The following is an 18,559-nucleotide window of genomic DNA, read 5'->3' on the forward strand; positions in this document are numbered from 1 at the left end:
CATCCCACACATACATACATTATACTCATGAAAGATTCAATTGGTATTCCCTTAAAATACGTGTGATCCCCTGGCACCACAAATAGCTCTAAATCTATCACTTGTCTCCCAGATGCTTTTCCATATTCTCCAAGTAACTTTAAATGCTGATGCTCTCAAGCATATCAAGGGTAGTTCTGATGAATAAACATGCAGAAATCACAACACTTAGCAGTAATGCCTTTAAATAACTTTGGGCATTTATGTTATACAGTGGTCTAAATTTTCTGAATGTGATTCTTCAAAATTCCTGAAAGCTAGAATTCTTAAAGGGGAATGCAAGTGATTCAATGTGCATTTTATGTATCCAATATCCAATCCTGTAAATTGTTGAACAATACTGAGATGATATCACAATTTTCAACACTCAAAGCCACTTCAAAACCTTGAGAGATTAGGCCTTTGGAAAACAGACATCCTGATAAAATGACGGCAGCGTGAAAACCTAAAAGAAAATGTCTCTAAACAAAACCTTTCTGGAGCATAGGGAGAAAACACCTTTCTCAAGAGTCACCTTAGAAACTCCTAATGGGTCACTCGTTATCCCACTCACAGACTTTCCCATCTTGTTCTAACATGAAGACAAACTACTTTGCATGACTGTTGTCTGTCATTTGAGTTCATCTCACTGTAGGTCAGCCGTGACGACAACTGCACTTCCATAAAACGGAGAACCCTCAGTTGCTAAGTGTAGGTGGTGAGTTATTATCACTGCCTTAGACTGTTCTCTGTTTGATTAAATATACAATATCTGCAGTTTTCTAGCCAGAAGGTGAGTTGTTTCCATAACTCTGCAATTGGGATAAAGCACAAACTTCAACAAGTAGGAACTGCTATGAGCAACATAATGAGGAGCCATGGGAAAAGTTCAGACACAAGAGGAAACTTTGAGTTAAAAAACAAAACAAAACAAAACAAAACAAAAAAGCCTAGAATTGTCTTGTCTTTTCCAGCTTAGCTGATTCTATGATACTACAATGTGACAGGATTTTTTCAAAGCGGCATGGTTTTCCATCCATATATTTATTTTAGTTTAGACAAGTACTAGGCTGAATCTACAAGAATTTGCACCTGATGACTGGGCCAAAGACCTCTAAGACTGCAGGAAAACAAGAACACATCATCATCATCAAAGCTCTCACTCCTATGAAGGAAATGGAGGCTGAAGCACTATGTGCTCCATTTCAACAGGAAAAACTGCCCAGAAAATGCTCTTCAGCATTGAAACCTAAAAAAAAAAAAAAAAAAAAAAAAAAAAAGGCAGAAACACTATTTCCAGTAAACTGCTCCATGCAGAAGCTCTACTATCAAAAATCAAAACTACTGTTTTTTCCAGCAAAAAATTCCCAAAACCTAATCACTTTGCCTCAGGCCACCACTTGAGAGGGTGAATGAGAAGTAAGTCTCAAAATTAAAACCGTGAGGATTTTTTTATTTCTGATTGAAAGCACTTCAGACGGAACTATCCTTTAAATGTAAATGAGCCAATTAGATATAAACCCAATCTTCTTTTTGTTTTAAGAAGGTATTTTCTTCCTTTATCAGCCAAACTAGTGCTATAGCAGATGCATGTGTCATACTGTGGGCAAGAAGATTATTTCCTGCCTTGCTAATTTTAAAGCAGCCTTTAGATGCACAGCATGAAAGCATCTTCATTAGATTGTTTATCTAGAGAAGAAATACAAGCCTATTCACCCAACTTTTCTGCACACCTCCCTTCACTTTCAGAAATGTCAGGGCTTTTAAATCCAAGCCTACCAATGAAACTTACTTGCTTGTTCTGTTGTCTAAACTATAAATTGTAGAGAGCAGGCTTTTCTGGCATAGCTTCCTGCAGTTTTCTACCTGAGATTATACTGACTCTTGGTGGCTAGAGAAGGGGTAATTCTTTAAATGTTTCTAAACACACACATCCCTAAGGCATACCTCAAACATGAGTCAAGCAGTGACATTCCAGCAATCTGGAAAGCAGAGCAGCCAGATAAGAGGGTGAAGATCTGCTCCTCAATTAGATATGTAAGAAGCAGCAAATAGCCACAGCCAAAAAAAAAAGAAAAAAGAAAGAAAAAAAAGCCAATTATGATGCCTTCACATTCAACAAACTCAGTTTATTCACATACAACCAGGGGGGTTGGGGGTTGGGGGGGGTGTGTCGCATTAAAATTCCATTTTTCCTACTTTTTTATGCAGCACAGGTTGTTTATTCTAACTGTAAATTCTAAGGACAGGTATCTTGGCTGAGCTAACTACAGCCTCAGTCCCCACACACTTTTCTGTTTTCATAACCTCTTTTTAGTCATGTTTTGATATGTTTGGAATACTTTTTGTTCCTTCTCTACCAGTCCTCATTTCTCTTTTCCATCCAAGTCCTTACATTTCTGCCTGCTTTGTGTGTAGCCTCTGCAACTTTTTCTTAACAGTCTGTTTCAGGCATCCATTCTTATGCAGTCAATTTCTCTGGGGATTATTACATGTTCAGACCAAAGAAAACTGAATATGGTCTTAGGATTGGCTACACAGATTCAGAAAACTTGTAGTTTCTACTAGATTCTATAAGAAATAAGCCTGTTCAACGACATAGGATTTCAGTTTATCATTACTTTAAAAATTATCCTTATCAGCAGAATCCTAAATGCATACCTGGCAGAGTATATTCTTTCAAAATCTAAGTCTTCAGAGATTGGATATAATTTTTGATATGAAAATATCATAAACAAAAAGGTAGCTCTTTTTTTAGAAGCCAGTAATCTGAGAATGCTGTGTTAAAATTCATCACCTACACTGGTTTCTTTTTTGTGATTCTTAAGGCATGCATATCTCCAGCTGCTGTTTCTATTTACTGTGTCTCACTTCATACATTGTTTATCAAGTGCTTACGCCTCAGATCTCTCCTGATGTTTTTGTAACCCTGTGTTGTTGACTATGTAAGCTGCGTTCTTTGCTTCCATAGATTTTCAAGTATTTTATTCTTCAAATAAACAAATTTTGGTCATATAAAAATTTTCTTGGGGTCTCAATAGCATGTTTCTAAGATGAAATGTTGGCTTTTATAATAATTAAACAAGAGCACACAGGCAGCTGCTTGAAAGAAATGGAAACCACACACTAGACCTTTCTAAACGGGAAGTCCTTCCTTCTGCAAAACAGAAACAACCAGACGAAAACTGGAGGACAGCTTCCCTCAGAGAGAAAGTTTGCACAGAACCATTTACTTAGGTGTTAGGCAGTCCTACAGTTTTCAAAGGTCAAAAATTACCGCATTCCTCCATGATTTTTCCTATATATAGAGAGACTGAAAATGTTTTAAGACTAAAAGCAGTGGGACCAGTGTCCTGGCTTTGGTAATGGTCTGCTTAAGTCCTTTCACCCCTGTTTCTTACCTTCTCTTTCAAGTTTATCTTGTCCTAGTATCCAAGTGCCTTCCACAAAAGGAGAGGTGAAACATATTTTCATTTCACAGGCAAATATCCTGCAGGGTCCTGAGGTTTTAAACTGATTCACTACGCTTACCATTCATCCATCTTCTAACCACTGTGTTTGCTTGAAAGGTAAAAATCATCAGAGCAGAACACACTGCTTTTTGTGTCTGTAAAAAAAATGTTTCACTGCTTGGCAATGAGATGAAAACTCCGATGAGGACAGAAGTGTATAATTCATATGTACAAAATAGATTTCAGTATATCTGACCACCCTTTAAATTTTCTTTTTTCTATCCTAAAATTATATGTTTACACCCTATTTCAATCAGCCCTGGACCTGCTTATTTCACATATGCTTATATTTTAAGCAGTGTTAGTAGCTTCAGGGTTACTGGAGTAAGTCTGTCTGCAGTTTTATAAAGGAGTAACACTTTGCAGGACCAGGGCCTAAACCTTGAGTAATACATGGTTTCCTTCCTTAATGCTTTTATTCTTCCAAATAGTTCTTTAATTCCTCTGTTTTTCATCTCTCATCAGTACCCTCAGATGACCAGTATGGGACTGATTAGCACATGAAGAAGCATCATTAAAGTCTAGCTTTATGTTCTGCATCTAATTTAATCTAAGAACTATTTTATAAACCTACTTTTAACTTTTCATCAGATCAGTTTTTCTCATTTTAGAGTTCAAAGGTTTTATCCCTCCAAAACTCCTAACATTATTATTGGGAAATATTATCTCTACAAAGCAAATAATAGGTGTATACAGGGTCACTATTGTACCTCTTGGCACTTTTGGGGAATTTAACAGTTCTACTGTGTGTAGATATATACTTTGCATTTAAATTCCTTCTCTGGTGTGAAGTGGGTATTAGACATTGCATTCATGTATACTACTACTTTGTGCAGGGTAATTGTAGGCTGTTTAATAGCCATAGTATTTCAGTTTGGAGGTGGCAGCACTTTGGGTATGCTATTCAGGTCTGCATGTTGTGCTTTGCTGTTTTGCAGCAGTAAAGAGATTACAAATGTTATATAGCAACGAATTTGAAGAGAGTTATAAATACAATCTAACAATTTTTATCTCAAATGGATTTACAAGATTAAAAGCTAGTTAGAGAGATAAGATTATAAACTAAGACACAATCATGGGCTAAGATGGGAAGAAGGGAGGTGAGAGAGAACAGATAATTGAGATGAGGCAAAAAGAAATGAACTAGAGTTATGGAAAGGCAGCACTCAGTAGATGAAGCTCCAAATAAGAGACAAATTCTTGTTGTTTCACTACTGAGATTATATGATAATAGCATAGTCAGTGTGTTAAAGTGCAGACGCATCCAGAGTAATTTTTACTGACAATTTGTGCAACAAAAGGAAAGCAGACAAACATAACCAACCAAAATATTTGAAGGTGAAATCATGAGCACAGAAAGTACCATCAATAAAAAAACAAATATGTATAACACCAGGTAGTAATTAGAAAAATTACGGAATCTCCAGAAGATGAATAGGAGATAACATGAGAGTCAAGACATTCAGGATTTTTTTTTAATTTAAAAGCATTCATTTATTTATTTTTTTTTTATTTTTAAAAATTTAAAAGTGAAAAGCAGGACTATTGGAAGCTGTCTTTAAAGCAAACTAGAGGGGAAATCAAAATCAGAGAAACTGGAAAAGAACCTGAAGGACTTCAGAGGAAAAATATGTAAAGCAGAGGCTCAGAGATGAATGGCACATAGGCAGCAGTTCTGCATATGTAATACTACATACATATGTAAGTATGTAACATTTCTGAGTAGGTAATGTTGCCTTCCTAGTGCAGTCAGAGGATGGTCCAGCAGGTAAGCAGATCACGATGATACAGACAGTAAGACTTTGCAGGTAAAAGAAATCAATCTGTAGCATTATGACAGTGGTAGGAAAAGTCACAGCTAAAGGGCTTTTCTTGATGCAATAAACCAATACTTAACCAAGGGGAATATGGGTAACAGAGATTTGGGGATGCTGAGAAATTTAGATTTTTATCAAAAGAAAAGGAGAGGCATTCTCATGTATTCATATTTACTTCAATAAAAGGAATCTTGGAAATAAGAATCCTAAGAAAAAAATTATATTCAAGTCTCACACTCCACAAAGAAGTAAATAAATACTAGAACATACAGAAAAGAAAACCAGACAATGAGGCAGAGCTGGGTAAGGAAACATTCAGCAACTAAACCCAGAAGTTAAGTGAAAGCACATGAATGGTTCTCTAAACATCAGTCAGGAAGAATATTCATACAGATAAATTACTCTAATGTGTTGACAGAAAATCTTATCTGTAATTACAGAAGTAACACCAAGCAGGAATACATGCTGGGAGGAAACTGTGCCAGCAAGAGAACTGTTTATGGTATAGCTGGTTAAATGTTTCTGTGTCTGAGAGAAGCCAGTTGTAATTCTGCTTTAATCAGCATCTGCTCTATCAGATCAATCTTCCGAGTTTTAGGAGGTATTTACTGCTTGTGAACCTCATAAAAATTATGTATTCTTTTATTCACCCATAATATTTTTTGTCTGGACACTAGCCCCATATCTAATTCTTACCAATGGTTTGTGCTCTTCAATAGTAGGGTGGAGCAACCATCTTTTAAGTTGAGTTCTTTTTCTGTTCCTTATCTGGAGTTTGGCTAAAAATACTTTTCCTCCTGCTACATATTTCTGGGTCCTGTTCATAGAAATTGGGGATGATTTTTGTGATACTGTTATACTTCATGTTCTACATCACTGACCACTAGCTAGGCTTCTGTGTTATTCTCATGAACCATTTCTTCTACGTTTTAATGAGTTACCACAGTTAGATTGCTGTAATTTCCCATATTACCACCAGAAAGTTAGTGAAGGTAAAATGTCCCAAAAACATGACAACAGCTTTTTCATGCCAGCATGCCTTCAGTTGAGAGGTCAAGCTCAGACACGTAATTTATATGTTTAGAGATATTTCTCCTCACTTTCAGGTGCAAGCTTCAAACTGTCCTGTCTCTTAGGGAGAAAACTAGCAGGTAGAGCATCTCAGGACTGCTAGGCAGGTGTATCCTGCAAACAAAGGGCTGATCCAGAGAATGAAACAGTGGTTACACTGACACTTCATGACAGTAACCACACAGGCATGTACATCAAAAGGAAAATACCCCAATCTGCCCAGCCTGGTTTCTCACTCTGCATGATGTGTCACATTTGCTGCAGATACAGTGTAGTGTTGATGTCATCTCCTGTCTCCTCACCCATATCCTCCTTCTCATGCGGCAAAAAACCCAGGCATGACTTCTCCTTTGTACTTTCCTCTTACCCTAAACCAATTCCTGTTGGGAAGGTAGAATTAGAAAGAAATTATAAATATGACTCTGTAGCCAGAAAGGCTAAGGAAGAAATACAAATGACAGCACGGTTTGAATAATTCAAAGAAACCGGGCTGGTATGCCAGAACACATTCTTTCCTGCAATAAAACCAAGCCGAGACCCCTCATCCTAGCCTTATAAGGAAAGGTCTGAAGGACCCTGAGATAACCAAAAATATGTAAAAATAGCGATTTCTATAGGTTGCACACAAATGTTACTGTATTAGTATACTTAGAAAGATTGGTTAGTAAAGGAATAGAATATTCAAATGTATAGGTTATATAAGTAATTGCAAAAGAGAATTCTCTCTCTTGGCTCTCTTAGCTCTCTTGGTTCTCTTGGTCTCTCTTGGTCTCTCTAGGTCTCTCTTGGTTTTCTTAGTTTTCTTGGTCTCTCTTGCTACTCTCTTACTACACTTCTCTTGGTTTCTCTTGCTACGCTCTCTTAGCCCTCTTGCCTCACTCTTTCTACACTCTTACTGCTCTTTTCCCCCAGCTCTCTCACTTCTGTTCTGTTACTCTCTTTCTTAGCAATCTTGAGCTCATGTATTCATATTTTAGCCCCTTTTGTATTGTTCTCTCTGAGCCCGCTTTGAGCTCTATCTGCTGGCTCATAGCAGGCTCGCTCTCTCTCTCTATCCCACGCCCTGAAATAAACTTCTAACACCTAACTCGATTATAGAGGTCTTTGCCGTGTCTCAGACCATCCCCAGAAAGCATCTCCTACAAATTCCTTCACTTCACACTGTGATTTTCCATTTATTACTGTAGCACCATCTCTCTTCCTACAAGTGCCAGAAGAAGAGCTAGTTGCCATTTTTACAGAATCACAGAATGTTTTTTGTTGGAAGGGATCTTAAAGATCATCTTGTTCCAGCTGGCCTGCAATGGGCAGGGACACCATCCACTAGATCAAGTTGCTCAGAGCCCCATCCTACCTGACCCTAGAACACTTTCAGGGATGGGGCATCCACAGCTTCTTTGGGAAACCCACTTTAGTGCCTCGACACCCTCACAGAGAAAAACTCCTTCCTAAAAATTTTCTCCTCCCTTCACATAAAAGAAGCCTTGGTTTAAACTTTGCAGAGAACCTAATTGTCAGGTTGTGTGTTTTGAAGGCTCATCTCCACAAACACAAAGAACAGGAGTACAGTGCCAAGCATGGGAACATCAATAACTTAAGATACAAGAGAGCCCCCTGCCCTGACTGCTCTTAAGAGGAGTGATCAGTGCTGCTGTCCAGGTGTTAAAACCATCATTCTGAGTCAACAGGTGCAGTTCCTCAGCTTAAAAACTGACAAGAAGGCAACTGCTGCCCAAAGGGGTATGGGATTCCTTACAGGAATAGGACTGGAGCGACAAACCAGTCCAAGCAAATTACAGGACTCAACTGAGAGACTCATTTGCAGGGTGCATGCTAATCCACATAAAAGCCTACTATTTTGATAATCAAGGAAAAAAGAAGTTTTAGGTTCTCCCTGATATTGTTTGTTTCTTGTATTTACTGAAGAACTTGTAAGGTTAAAAATCAAAGGTGTGTCCCGGGTATGTGCTTTCTGGTCATTTTTTCCAGCAGGTTTAAGAGATGATTTGAAGACTAGTCATGCAAACTGAGATTGTTTCATAGTTTCTAGTGAAAATGGTTTAACCACATCTCCATTTCATTTCCCATTTTCCAGCTTCAGCAAGATTCCTTCACTCCACATCTCTCTATGTATCTAAAATTTAGAAACCTTGCTGGCCATTATCTTTTACACTTCCATATGCCCACATTGTGATGTCAACCAGAAAATAAAAGGAAAACTTTTTTCAAAAGAAGGGCCATTGCAGAAGAGCTCGCAATTGTGTGTGATATTGTTTGAAGTTGCCTACTGAACTCACACATTTCCAGTGCTTCAGACACAGGGGTTAGGTAGGCTTTAAAAAAACAAAGAAACACTACTGTTCACAAGCATTTTTTAGCTATGATGACAACTCCTCTGAAATTGCTTATTTTTCAGATCAGTGGAGAATGATACAGAAGGTCTTGGATCATTATAGAACATGAAGATCCTTACACATCTGAGCATATTGCAAGTGACAGCAGAACATAGAGTGAGCCCCCAACAACACTGTCAGCAGCCAGAGTTAAGAAAATAACGTTCACTGAAATTTTCCTTACTTAGAGATGTTCTCTGACTTTTTTATTGACCCAACACTGTTGTATGTTTAAGGCAGTCAGAGATGTGTTACATCAGCCTAAGTGCCTGATGCAGAAACACAGGGAAAAGATCATCCACAGAACCTCACTGGTGATCAGGTCAGCAAATCAAACTGCATACAAATGTATATGCCACCCATCATAACAGCAGCAGCTTTCCAATCCTTCCATTCAGGAAAAGGCTTCTGAAGGTGTCTGTAGACAAGGAAAAGATAGGAAACAAAAAAAAAAAAGTGTATGCTGCAGCCCTCCCACAGAAACAGGAATGGTTAAAGCTCAAGGCTGCAAGCAGAACCACGCTGTAAGGAGAAAACAGGTTCTGACATTCACAGGCTTACATGTGAATGACTTTATCTTCTTTTATTTAAAGAAAGTTTCTGAAAATTACCACCTGAAAGTCTGAAATATTAAACTATCAAAGAGATAAGAAATTTTAATTTTTTTTTTTTCTCTTGAAGCCAGTGCTTCAAATATAATCTCTTTGTTTTAGTGACATTTAGCACGTGATTTCTGACTGCAGAATTCACGTGTCACTGAAGTTTCCATCCTAAGTGCTTTTGTAGAGTGCCTGCCCAAAATGCATTTCTTGTGTGAGGTGAACTGCCTCACTGGCAGTCAGTGACCTCGGGATACCAATTAGCAGAGGAGCTGCTCAGCTGTCACCAATACTGACCCATTTCACACCCAAGCAAGTGAAGGCAAGCTGCTGTAGTCACATCATCCGCTACAGAGTGCAAGTCCACTTATTGTACCATCCCAAATCTTCAAGCAGAAGTTTGCTGTTTCAGCCTTGAAATGTCAAATTGACAAGCTCACCATAGAGCTACATCTAAAATAAGGCCAGCCATAGCACGGCAGCACTGTTTCTCCTCCAGCACGTCCTCTGAGAAGAACACGGAGCACACAGCCTGCAAAAGGGCAAAGAGGTGGCACATCTGTGGTTCCCTAATTTTTGCCAGCACCTTCAAAGCTCTGACCCTCAGCAGGCAGCTGTGAACAGTGAGGAGAGGAGGACCACCTACCTGAACGATATGAAACTGCAGTAAGGGTTTAATAGAAACAAGCAGAGGATAAAAAGCATGGAGTTACACATAACTAAGGTATCCTCAGTATCAACAGAGCCTGTTGAACTTCCTGGAAGTAGGAACACAATTTGGTGCTAGAAAATAATTTCATTGAAGAATTATTATTATTATTATTATTATTATTATTATTATTATTATTATTATTATTATTACTACTACTACTACATTTTAATATTAATATTGTTGTCTGGCCTGACCTCAAGGTGTCATATTAAATTTTGGTTTAACAACATCCTCCCATTTTGCTTATTTCCCTATAATGACTTTGTTTCCACTGGAGTTCAACTAGCAGCTTACAGAATGGGCCATTTACACACCATTATCCTTCCCATTTATTCAAATAACTGGGAAGATTTTAGTAAAATCTAGACCATCTTTTAGCCTCTGGTTTCTCTTTTCCAGGAAAAAAATAGTTGCTGACCCACTTTTATCCGCCTTAACATAGGGCAGGTAGATTTGGGTTTGTTCTCTTTATACTCGTAATCTTTCCCTCCTCGAATTGCTTTCTGGGAAGATGATCAACAGAGAAGAGAGACCTGTGTCACCTTGTGATTGATTACAGCTTTTCTCCAAGTCACTCTCCTCATCTATTTCATATGACATTTACAAAAGCTAGCATGATGTTATATTCATCAGTTTCTAGAGAAAGAAAATGTCTAGCAATAAAAGACCCATTTGTTTCATCACAAATAATTCTATTTCTTCTCAGTCTATCTTGGGAAACATAATGAATACTTTAAAACACTTTCCGAAATATTTCTCAGGCATATTTCTTATGTTATATCATGTAAGAAATACTTAGTTCTGCTTAGTTATCAGCTGATACTGCTTCTGAGCTTTCATAAGTCTTTTTTTCCAAAATCTCTCTTTAACTGACTCCACAGACACCTGCATAGCTCACATACACATTTCCATTTACTGCACAAAACCACAGAAAAGCTGACCAAAACAACAATTTCTATTTAGGGCTGCGTTGCATCCTTAACAAAAGGGAGTGCAGTTCTGAGCTGCTCCAGAGGCAGCTCAGGAGGGAATTGCGTTGCAGGCTGGTGGTTATTTACTGTAAGCATAGAGGTAAGCTAGCAGTAAATAACTACTCTGGTGCTCAAGTCCATCAAACATCAATCTGGATCATACTCCAGCAGAAAACACAAAGTTAAAGAATTACCCTGTAGCTGTCTTTTTCCATCCCTGCCTTGCACCCCTGCAGGGAAAGAAAAAGTAAGCACATGCTCATTTAACTTCTCCAATGTTCTGGGAAAGCATGGATGGTAGGATGCAGCAGTAAACCCCTGCCTTGGCATGAAGCCTTCCTTCATGTCCAGCACCTGCAGGATACCTGGGGCTTCGATGAACGAGGAATGGGAAGTGCCTGTACTGCAGCCAGGCACAAAAACCTGCCCAAAAGCCCCACCTGTGCCCTAATACACAATCTCAGGACCACTGCAAAAAGAGACAGGTCAACACTAATAGCAAGATATCCTCTCTGCTCTTGCACTGATCTGTGAATCAGAAAGAGCAATAAAGCATTAATACAAATAGCATTTGAGTGTTCCTCAATGTGCAGACAGACACTAGCTTTTTGTCTGTAAAATACCACCCTGGTTACCATAAAAACAGTCTCTGTATTCTACAATAGATCAACAGCCTTGTTCATGAATCTGGTCTCATGTACCTCCTGAAGGTCACAAAAAATATGGTGTAGGAATGGCCACTGGGCCTAATGCAGAGCCCCTTTAACTCACCAAGGTCCTTATTAATTTAATGTTCCTTATTGCTAGTACAAAGACTTAGAAACTGTTCATTAACAGAGGAATCCAGTAATATTTATTAAACATTAAACTCTTCAACAAAACGGGCTCTGTTGTGTCAAAGCATGTTATTTCAGCTCAGTGTCTGAAAGGAACTCTTAAGAACATGAACTGGCAAGCACAAGTCAGGGCCATATTCAGCAGCAGGATGTACCAGTAAAAAGCAAGCTGGCTAACATCCAGGGCTTGAGAGGCAGATGTATTTTGCTTGCTTTCCATTGCAAAGTGCCATCTAATTAACATTTCAGTCCTCCCCAAAAGAATGAACAGAGGGGCTGTACACAGTCCCCTCATTAGCCAGAGCCTCCCACGAGGGCAGGAAAACCGTCTGCAGTCCAGATACAAAGGTAGGCTGGATGGCAGATGAAAAACATCCATTCTTCAGCTAAAACCATAGAAAATATACAGACACAAGAGAAGTCTGAAGAAGAGATTAACTCCAAAGACAAGACTTTCAAAAATGGATGCCTGATGCCTGCTCCCAGCCTTTAATACCCATCTTGCAAGTAACTTCATACACACATCTGATTCTCCAGCCAAACCTTATTACTTTCCCTCTTCCTGCTATAAGTTTACCCACTTTGGGGGTCCTCTCATTTGTGCCCTTTATTTCCATGATGGTAACATGGAATGCTTTCCAACGTTTTGGGATTTTTTTTCCATTGGCTAGCATCCTTTTTTCCACTAGATAGCTTCCTCTTGGTTTCCCTGCAGCCAGTCACACCTGCAGCTCTGCTCAATACCAGGAATACAGACATAGTTTTGTTATGAGGGCTGCCAGCATCTGTTTCTGAATGAATGATACACAGGCAAGCTCCCAGCAACTGCATCTCACAGATCCAGCAATAGTTTTCCAAGATGAAGAATTGACTATCAGGCTGATAAGAGAAGATTCAAGTACAAACACAGCTCTGTGGAGCCTCTCACAGCAGCCGGGCTCCAGCAGCCTCTTACAGAAAGTGCAGCCATGACCAAGCAGACTAACTGCAGCAGTTCTGCTGGGTGTTGGAGCACAGTGAGCTCAAGGGACAATGAGAGAAGGTCAGTCAGGCATATTTTGGGGGAAAAACAAAAAAAATGTCCAACTAAAAGATAGAAAAATATGTGTGTGCTCCTGGTGCCTGGCAGCTCACAAAAATCATTCTGTATCACTCACACTGCAGTCCTGTCCCAGTGTCGCAAGCTTAGAAAAAGCTGTGATTCTGGCAGATCCAAGCCATCCACAAAGACAAGGCATCCCTGTTGAGCATCTGAACAGCCCCCAGCCATGCTGTAGCACCTACTGGACAAGTATGGGTCAGCACAAAGTAGAGCAAACACAAAACAGAGCAAAAACAGACTGGATAGCTCACATGTGCACAGCAGCAGCCTGGCTTCAACAAGTGCACTTATCAAATGTTACCCAAGTAGAACTGAATGACACTAAAACATGGGACCTCACCTTGATGTCCTCTGTCAGGATGCCATTTTTCCCTAAGATTTTAGAAAGTAAACACAAAACTCTGGCACTCACAGTCCATGACAACTCACCACAGATTCGAATCCAGGTTGAGCATTCCACATAAACTTTTGCATCTCACTTTAATAGAAAGTGGTTTAAAGGAACATGCTGCTATTTAATTTCCAATAGGCACATGCTATGTATTTGTTTTTCTTTTTGTACAAGGGGAAAAGAATAGATGAACATATATTTTGCTCTTTTATTTTCCTGGATCCATGTTCAGAAATCAAAAGTGGAAATGCACACCAGTTGAAATGATTTACAGGAAAAATATAAATTCACATTTTTCCGACTGCACAGCTTCCTGTGTCTCTAATACATTCAGTTTTCAAACCTTTCCGGTGCAAGCTGTGGTAAATTGGTGCTCCTAGACTGCATCCCTGGAGTTAACAGAAAGCACGGCACACAGCGGGACTGACTGCAGAGCTGGGGAGGTCAAGGAAAATATTCTCCCTGTCTTTGGTGAGATTCAAAGAGGCTCTGGAAGGCTGTGTGTGAAAATAAATGGTAATCCAAAAAAACAATCAAGCCTCAGCAACAGAGAAAGAAAAAGAACCTTGCAAAAGCATTGTGCAGCACACTGAACACTCTTACTCTATTTGGAGACTGGAGAGCAAGTTACAGGGCAACACCCGGACTGCAACACACTCCGTAGAGAGCACCAATCTCAAAAACCCCGCAGTCAAATCCATATAAGCTCTTTTTCCAGTAGTTGGGCTACATACATGTCAACCTGAACATCTGGGAGAAGCACTTGCAAAACACTGGAAAACTCGCTGCTGACAATTGGTATCCATCCTGCATTGGGATGAAAGCTCAGCAAAGTGTCTGGGCACTAAAAAAACCTGCTCATCTTTTGCATTTTGTGCAGTGTTCACCAGCTGCTGCTGCAGCTCCCTGGTCATGGTGCTGCTTGAAGCAGAGACCCTGATCAGCTCTGTCCCAGAAGAGTGGCTGTACTATATCCGACTAGAAGTTCAGCACTGCCTGGCATAACTTGTATTTAGCAGGAGCCATAGTTAGAGAAGATCAAGGACCAAATAAGCATGGCGTTCTTAACTTTGCTCCAATCTCCTCTTTGTTTAGCTCAGGGACATGAGCTGCTGTATCTTCTATGCAGGGAGTAGCCCCCAACACCAACTTTCTCTTATCCAATATCCATAAAACTAACATAAATGTGTTCACAATACACTTTAACAAGAATTTCCATGTCCAATACCCTCTGCATGAAGATGCAACTTTTTTTTTTCCTTTAAGCTTTTCTTCTATTAGCTTTATTTGATGCTCAGCAGTTCTTTTATTGGAACACACAGAGAATATTCAACCCTTTATGTGACTCTTTATCAGAGACTACTCAGCTGTCTCTTTCCAAACTGAGTCCCAGTTCAGTCACAGCCTCCGACAAAAGACTTTTTGTGCCTTTGATCACCCTTGCTGTCCTTCTCCAAACCTTTCCAGTTCTTTTACATTATTTTTAAATATAGAGAACAAACTTTCACACATTATTCAGAGGCATGAAAACCATATATTTACACACAATGTCATGTTTTGTTCTGTATCCTTTTCCTTAAAAATGCCAACATTTGATTTGCATTTTTAATCACAAGTGAGTAAATTGACATTTTCACAGACTTATCCACTAAAGCCCCAGGTTCTCACTCCAGATATCCCAATTCTCAGTGTAAGCTCAGCTCATTACTCATCTTTAATGCAAACTGGATTGTTTTTCCCCCACATGGATCAATTTATCATTACCTACACTCAGTTTCAACTGACATTTTCTTAGCCAGTCAGTCTTATGAGGTCCTTCTGCAGTCCTCCAGACAGACTTCACATTTGCCATCCCTACAGTGATGGTATGGCATCTCCAGAAGCTTCTCTCCAAGCTGTATGAGCAGAGCTGAGAGCACACATATTCCTGTGTGATCTCCACCCACTCCAAGGACTGGCCATCAACTTTTTCAGGGTTTTTTTCAGATTTTGGTCAAATTATCTGTCCACACCAGAACTGTTCTGATGTCATAACTACTTAGCTTTCCTAAAATTCTCTAACAAGGAAGCTGGTTTTTACTAAGGTCTCTGACAAAGGAGACTATGCCACACATCATCTTTATCAACAAGCTTGTTGACTCCTACAGAGAACAGCAACACATTTGCAAGGCAGAGGTGCAGCTTGACTCTAAGCATTCAATAATTATCCAGATATCCTCTAATTCATTTTGTTATAGTTTCTATGCTGCATCAAGCGCTTCTGTCAAACTTGCTGGCCTACCTATGCAAATCATCCTGGAAACCTCTTGAAACTCAGCATCATATTTATCACCTCCTGATGCAAAGGTATCTCTAAGCAAGCAGTCACAGAATGCTGTAAGCTGCAGTTCCTCTGGAGCTTTTGGATGAACACAGTCTAGTTCTGGTGATTTGCTACTGTTCATTTTTACTATTTCTTCTATAATATTTTACAGTCACTTCAGTTTCAGAAAGATTTTCTCAACCATAGCCCACAGAAAGGTTTGTGGCATGGGAAATTTCCCCAGGTTATTCCACAGAGAACAATTCACAGAATTAATGAAATTTCCTTTAATTTGCCTTAACAAGTTGGAGTATCCCTGTTACAACTCAATCACCTCTTATTCCTACACATATCCAAGGAGGTTTCATGCTCCTAATGAATTTGAAGAAACATGTGATAGTTATTATAAAAGTTTGGATCCCTTTTGGTATTTGGTAGGTAAAACTGAAAAGTTTGAGTACATTTCTGAGCTTTATATATAAACTACAAGAGTAAGACTTTTTTTTTTCTTATTTTTTATTTTTCTTTCTTCAAACATAATTTCAGTTCCTTGACAGAGTCTTCTTACTTCTGCTAATCTCTGTTTTGGGCAAAAGAAATCATCATGACTACTTGCAAACTCTTCTAATATAGGTGCAGAGTACTTAAATAGTATTCATGTCAGCTAATTGATAATTAACTTCCTCAATTTCACACAACTACCCTTCTCCCCATTGGGACCAGCTGTGATGAATTTTTTGGCCTCCCGTGCTCTAACAAAAATGCTGAAGCCAGGTATATTGTAGTCTTTGTAAGGGAGTTTGTAGGATTTGTGGCACCTACACATGACGTGGCACAAAGCCACCCACAGCCTTTGCAGGCCTGCTGCTCAGCTGCTCATGAACCAGACATCAGCGAGTCCATCAACACTTGGGTTCTTCATCACATTTTACCACATTCACCTGCCCAACAAGAAGGAAATCAGAGATTCCCATTACTCTCATTTTCCTTGTCCCTCACATGCTTTATATTTTCCAAATGGACTGTGCTGGCTGCTATGTCCTTCACTAAAGTTTCCACCCCAGATAAAATTCTTTTTCCTTGGAGGCATTAGCAGCCACAGCACATTTCTTCTTAGAAGCTGACTAGTTCCCTAGACAATTTATTGTGTTACTGATGCATGTCATAATGGACAATGTAGTGATGGACATCTATTCACACTGTAAACAGAAACAAAGGTAATGGGACTCTATGGTAACAGTGAAAAGGCTGTTAACCAAAATGAAGGCTTTGGAGTGGGAGACATGACTATAATACCAGCCAAACTGGGTAAATGAGTAAAGAGGATATGGAAAAAGAATAAAGTGGGTGAAACTAATTTAGGACTAGATTTGTCCTATTACTCTATTGCTTCATATAGTCTCACTGTGTTCACAATTCCAGTCAGTGGAGGTTTGATAATAGCATTAGGCAGAAAAACACAGGAATTCATATGCATAGTTCTGAATAAAGGTCAGAGAGAAACCACTCCCTACAGTCCATTTTGTTGTACAGAACAACAACAAAAAATCACACAGAGGCTTACTGATAGGAAAAAGACCACACACCACGAAGATCTGATGCAATGGGACACCAGTAAGTTTCAGCTCAGCAGGGTTGCTCTCCCTCTCTCTTAAGACATTCCTAGCTTTTTCTTTTGAAGGATCAGAGCTTTAGAGAAGGCTCCATTAGGATATTACCATACCATGAAAAATAGACCTGCCTGGAATATATAAAGAAGATACGGTAAGGTTGTTTCATGCACTGCATAATTTCCATATAATTTCTGGCTTGTGTGGTCCCAGGCTTTTTGAACCTGCTGCTTGTTCTTCCACAGCTGTACTAGTGCAACTTCACTTCTCAAATGGAAAAAAATTCAGCTTCAAGTCAGTGGGAGTAGGACTATCTCTAACATTCATACTTTTTAGCAACACCAATGGAAAACACCAAGTTCTTGTATTCAATAATACAGTGAAACAAAATTCTAATTCTTTTTCCTGATGCACTGGAAAGTGTCATATAAAAGTACTTCTTTTTGTACCTGGAAAGCAAGAACTGCACTTAGGATGGATTGTAGGAATAAACAAATCTGATGACTCCTGGTTCAACCACACTGTATCAAATTCTTCAGGGCAATGTAAGCTTTACAGTAGGCAAATATGGGACAAGGAATGCCTTGCACTTTTGATGTCTTAAAAGCAAACTATGCCACCAAATGAAAAGTTCTTTATGATATGCTTCATAATTTTTTCTGATTAGAGAGGTACGGTTTTCATCAATAGAAATCAGTTCAGAAAGGTTGTGACTTAATACAGCTGTGCATGCATTCACACTGTAAAGATTCAAAAATTATTTTTGACTTCATGTGGTTCTTGACAGTTCTTCATCTACAGTCTATCGCAAGAGAGCTGCAGAAAAAGTGAATTTAATTTTATGTAAGTTCCTGTTGATGACAAGTTTTGATGTATTTGCTTTGTTTTACTGCTTTTTGAGCCCTATTGAGCAGTTCACCCTCCAGGTATCCAAGAAGTGTAATACCCTTAACAGACACACTACAGTAACTTCAGATAGCCCTATGCTCAGAGAAAAAACAGAAGGAAAGGAACACTATCTCTGCAAGTAATCTTTAAATATTCCTTAGATGCCCTATGAACTTGATAATGCAAAACCTCCTCTAGAAGATGAAAAAAATACCTGACTGCCAAGTGACCAAAACTAAGGCATGCTGCATTTCCCCACTATCTTCACAAGAATCCATGGAAGTTTTTCCAGCTCAGTCTAAAGCAGCCTTCATTCTATTCCATCAACATTCTTACC

At 39.1% G+C, this 18,559-nt stretch overlaps 1 protein-coding gene across 1 annotated transcript in view; it reads right to left on the bottom strand.

Moving 5' to 3' along the window:
• Window positions 1-18,559, bottom strand: part of SULT6B1 (sulfotransferase family 6B member 1) — a 72,042-nt gene that overhangs the window by 12,445 nt on the left and 41,038 nt on the right. The gene's annotated exons all lie outside the window — the stretch shown is intronic.

This window comes from Cyanistes caeruleus, chromosome 2 (genome assembly GCF_971803275.1).
Source record: "Cyanistes caeruleus chromosome 2, bCyaCae1.hap1.1, whole genome shotgun sequence".
Classification (NCBI taxonomy): Eukaryota; Metazoa; Chordata; class Aves; order Passeriformes; family Paridae; genus Cyanistes; species Cyanistes caeruleus.